The following is a 5557-nucleotide window of genomic DNA, read 5'->3' as shown; positions in this document are numbered from 1 at the left end:
ACATCTAGATACAAGCCATAACATACACTTTATTTCTATTAGTACTACATTGCAATATATAATGAAATAAATATATAGCTCATCATAATACAGGATCATTGGGAGCACTGAGTATGTTTTCCTGCAATTAGGCATTCCCATTAGGGAGTGATAAGAGGTAGTGACACCTAGTGTGTGTTGCTTATATATAGTCTACTCTATAATCTTGTTTAGGTTGCTGTCGCTTCAGAAAACCTGATTCACAAAGATAGGAGGTGGGAAATGGAAGCAGACCTTTCAGTGCTTTTGTGGCAATCTCAGAATATTCTGGCTTGACCTTAATCTAAAACATATAAATATTTGAAATTGTCTCACACATAATTTTAAGGCCACCATCATTTGCAGTTGCAAGCAGCTGATTCTCTTCTGACATGGACAAAGTCAGTTCACCTGGCTTGTTCACAAATGGGTGGTAGATCCATTCAGTCCCATTTTGGGGGTCTTTTGTAGTTGGGAAGCAATGCTTACATTCTTTTGAAAGGTAGTGTAGTTAATCATGCACCAGCTGGAAGAAAGAAGACCATGGCTTAGTCTCTTTCAAAATCTCTGCTAAAGTTTGGATCATGTCAAAGAATCCCAAAGTTCAATTGTAGCCCCCATCATTCTAGTTTGGCTTTGAATGTATCCCGTTCACCTGATGATTCAAACACAGTTGTCATTCTCCCCTGAAATGACAGATTGAGTTCATTGAGATGATTAAATGTGTCACATGAGTAAGTAAGTTTTGGGACCCATTCTGGGTCACTGAAATGTGCTTCCAGTGGTGACTTTTTATAAAAGAAATCTCTGGAGTGGCTCTCATAACTCAGAAACTCTGGCTAGTGATCTACCTTTAGAAAACCAGAAGTAGTGGTGCACACCTATACTCTCAGAGCTCAGGAGGCTAAAGCAGGAGGATCACCATGAGTTTAAGGCTAACTTGGGCCACATAGTGAGCTCAAAGCCAAGTCTGAACTACATAAGAAAAGAAAAAAGAAATCTCTGATCTCTGGAGTGGCTCATATGACTCATAACCTGTAGCCAGTGATCTACCTTTAGACAACCATCTTGCTCCTCTGTCTGAGAAGACATGTGTGCTTTCCATCCAAACATGAGTTACCGGCACATACTGTAATGTGGTTGGTATTTTAACTGAATCCTCCAAAACATCGCTAAATACAGGTGAGATTTTTTTTGGCCAATCAGCTTATCTCTGTGGGTGACAGAGTGCACAGACTCATACACAGAAGCAACCTCTTTGACCTCAGAAGGAAAACCAGAAAGCTGCCCAGTCATGGCAGCTGCTTCGTCTGTGCACACACCACACAAAGTGGCCAATTCAGTGTTTCTGATATGTAATCATTCCACAGCTGTGGTTTTCGTTGGCAACAGAAGTGCTCATAACATATTCTCATGCACACCCTCCTGAAAAACAGATCTCACAAAAACAAGCATTGTTCCTTCATTATCAACATTAGTAGAATCATCAACCTGGATTAGTATCTCATTAATCCTCTCTAACAATTGTGCCTCGATATCCTCAGCTATTTAGTCAATCTATCTCATTATGGTGCTAGTTGAAAAAGGAGGACATGTCACCTTTTAAACTGTATCCTTTCCTAGAAATTCACGACTCATGTCCTTTGCAGCAGCCAGAATCAACTCTTCACCAATAGTAAAGGGCTTTTTAGTTTTAGCGATGTGATTAGCCACCAAGAATGATACTCTCGGGGCAGACATATTTGTTGAAGTAGTGGGCTTCAGTAATTGCTTCTGTTCTTACGCTCACTTTTTTCTTAAGAACTCCAAAGCATGTATTTTAATGTAAGGTGCCTGGTGTCCATGTGGTAAAGCAGTTTTGAAGGATTCATGTCTTCATTGGATAGCCGGTCACCTCATATTACACAGAGCAGGCTTGTGGAATGTGAATCACCTGTTGTAATGAACCTATAATTTAAGTAGGACTCTTGGTACAGTAATGCCTTGGTTCATGAAAGCTTCTGTTTGCAAGCAATTTTGTTTGCAAGTGGAAGCATTTGGAAAAATTTTACTTCTGTTTGGAAACTTCTCATCAGGTGACAAACATGACCATGGCCATCTTCCCAGCATGAACACAAATACAACCATCTCCCCCAGAATCATGGAACAAATTAGATTTGTGAACCAAGGTGTCACTGTATTTTCTTTTAAATGTGGCTCTCCTTTTGTTGGCAGTCTTAGAGTCTTCTGCTCTCTCATCATTGGGTCCTTCTCCCTTTTCAAAGAAGCTCTCCAGTGATGTTTGTTTTTATTCATTTTGGCTAGGGGTAGCTTCTGAGATTACCAAAACTGAGTGCACAGTGTTAGAAAGAGGCACAGGCAGAAGTGGTAAATAAAATAATGAATGGGCTACATGTGGACTAAAATAAGCATTGGATTCTAACTTAAAACCTGCCATCAGATGCACTTATACAATTTAAGTATATCAGCTCTTTTGTCACTATGAGGCATGACACCCGGTGAAACTTTATTGTCACTTGCCTCTCACTAAAAGGGTTTTGATATGGGTCTGCAAGCAATTGATTTATTAAGGTCTCTGTGCAGTCAAAACCTCTCTGCTGTTAATCTGTATGTAAAGCCACTCCCCAGCACTAGCATCACTACCTCAGCTCTACTTCAGATTATCAGGTATTAGATTTGCATAAGGAGCATGCAAGCTACATCCCTTGCATGCACAGTTCACAGTAGAGTTTGGGCTCCTATTAGAAACCTGGCCTAGTAAAGAAACTGTAGGAAAGCCAGTGTGACCAAAGTGACCAACAGTGAGACGAACACACAGGAGATGGCAGAGTAACAAACAGGACAAGTTTATGAGGCCCAGTATGGATTTGTGATTCTGTAACAGTGCAATGGAAGCTATTAAGTTTTAAGGAAACTAAGAGAACCCAGGGTCTCCTACAGGCTAAGCATGTGCTCTACCACTAAAATACTTCCACAGTGGGGCTGGGAATTTAGCTCAGCGGCAAAAGCGCCTGCCTGGCAAGTGCAAGGTCGTGAGTTCGGTTCCCGGTACCGGAGAAAAACCAAAAAAATAAAAAATAAAATACTTCCACAGTCCAATACTGGTATGTTCCGATTTACATTTTTAAAATGTAACTCTGGCCAGGTCAATTGCTGAGCACATATGAATAATGATCAAAATATATGGTGAATATTTAGGGGTTTTTTTTTTGGTTTTTTTTGTTTTTTAATTTTTACAGGAAAAGACACATCACTGTTAATCCTTCTTATGTGCTCCCCCTTGCTTCACACACACTTATTCCATCATTCTTGCCACTTTCTGAAGCAGTTCTGGAAGTCCTTTTCTGTGAGTGTCCTTACAGGTGTGACCGAATTTCAGTGAATGCTGCTGCTGAGTGTCATCCAACAGAAAAGAAGGCTCATAAAAACACTACCATGTGTCCTCATCTATCTTATTCACTGGGTCTGGCACCATGCAACTTCTAGCTTTTCCCCAAACTCAAAATAAACATGAAAGGTAAATGTTTTGAATTGATTCAAAACATCAAGGTGGCCACACCAGAGCACCCAAACACATTCACCAAAGAGGGCTTCCAGAGCTGCCTGAGAAACTGCCAAGAATGCTGGGATGAATATGCTCAAAGCAAAGGAGAGTAGTTTCAGGGGGATTAGTGGTGAAGTGTCTCCTACTGTAATAAATGTTTAAAATTTAAATAGTCACCATAGTTTTCAATCATACCCCATAAATTAGGAGCATTTTTCTATTACTAGCCTTTTATTTTGAAATAATTTCATATGTACAGAAAAATAACAAAAATAGTACAATATTTCCCATAACTTTGAACCAATTTTTGATATTGTCAATATCTTACATGGCAACATGCTTCACTATTAAGACATTATTATGAGATTATCACTGACATCAGCAAAATTGCTTTTACCAGTTTTTCTACTAATGTCCTAATTCTATTCTAGGGTCAAATTCAAGAGAGCACATTACATTTAGACCCATCCTTTTCCAAATAGCTTTTCTATCTTTGAGGAAATGCCCACATCTGCCAGAACCCACCTCTCTGGCTTCTAACTAAATCTTGACAGATGGGGTTAAACAACCATAGACATAGATAAGGAGCAGCCATAGACATAGAGGGGGAAGCGTTGACATAGACAGAGGCAACCATGGACTTAGATGCAGCAGCCATAGACATAGATGGGGCAGCCATGGGCATGGATAGGCAAGGTGCAGTCTTGAACATAGATGAGTGGTATCAGTGGACATGGATGGGGCAGATGTGTATTTGCATAGATAAGGGTCAGTCATGGACATAGACTGGGTAGTCATGGACATGGATGGGGACAGCATGGATATAGAGAGGGGAAGCTCTGTACATATGCAGGGGCAGCCCTGCACTCCAGAAGGACATTTCCAGAGCATGGCTCAGTCATTCAGGCAAAAGATGAGGGGCTATTTAAAAGCCTAACGCAGGTTTCAACTTAGTGAAGGTAGTTACATCCACCACCACCACCTGACAAATAAAGGTAAGGTTAGCATCCCAAGATCAGGAGGAATACAGCCTTAGACAGTCTCTTGCAGTAAATAAATATAGCTTTCTAGAAAACTTAATACACTGTGTTAAATTTTCTCATTTTGTCTACAAAGAGTGAAACCTTACAGGGACTTGTACTGGTTTGGCATATAAATTCCCATTCAGGGAAAATGACCTTTTTTTTTTTTTTTAAGAACCCAATGGAACTTTATTTGACATGGGTACAACCATGGCCAGGGGTCAACAAACGAAGATGAGGGCAACGGACACGGGTCTATCTAACCTATAACAACAGGAGGCAGGTCACTTAGCGAGTGAGTGACAGTTACGCTGGAAGAATTCTTCTAGAGTCTGTACTTTTGGAATTCCCACTCTCTGCTGTCCAGCGGACACATCTGCCGTGTTTTCAGCCAGCGAGAGATGCAGTGGAACTGCAACGCATGATTACAGACTCCCCAGGCCACGGTACACTCTTCGGACATAGCGGACACCGGTCGGCTTGGCACTCTATGCAGAGATCCATAATGTGGTTTCTGCAGATGGTGCAGTTATCAACCACAATGTCCCAGGCCCACAGGGCTACCACATTCCACTTTTTCCCATCAAAGCGTTTCTTGCCTGCGCTGCTATTGGTGCCACTCAGGGTATCCACATCCATTGCTGCTGCCATTTTTGAAAATGACCTTTAAGAAAACTGTAGATTTATAGAATTACAATCACTAAATCAGCAAGTATTTGCTGAGCTCCTTCTGTGTGTCAGGCACTGTGAGAGACACTTGTGAGAATCGCGCTTCCTGACTTTGGAGAGCGGCAAGCCTACATGACCTCAGAAGAACTCTAGTTTTAGAACCATTTTCTGGGCCAAGGAAAATCAAATAACTAACGACAGAGTTACCTGTTTGGAGATTTGTTACAAAGCTGGTGGAGCTGGTGATTAAAGGCAACTTGACAGGTCTGTGTTGGCTGAAAGATGAGCTCAATAACCGTGAGTG

At 41.1% G+C, this 5557-nt stretch overlaps 1 pseudogene; it reads right to left on the bottom strand.

Annotated features, from left to right (window-relative positions):
• Nucleotides 1–4909: 4909 nt before the first annotated feature.
• LOC102020109 lies at nt 4910–5345 on the bottom strand (annotated as a pseudogene).
• Nucleotides 5346–5557: the final 212 nt, after the last annotated feature.

The sequence above is a fragment of the Chinchilla lanigera genome, unplaced genomic scaffold (assembly GCF_000276665.1).
Source record: "Chinchilla lanigera isolate Chin_1 unplaced genomic scaffold, ChiLan1.0 scaffold00014, whole genome shotgun sequence".
In the NCBI taxonomy this organism is placed as follows: Eukaryota; Metazoa; Chordata; class Mammalia; order Rodentia; family Chinchillidae; genus Chinchilla; species Chinchilla lanigera.
The sequence above is the reverse complement of the archived record's forward strand: the minus strand, read 5'-3'. Positions and strand labels throughout refer to the sequence as shown.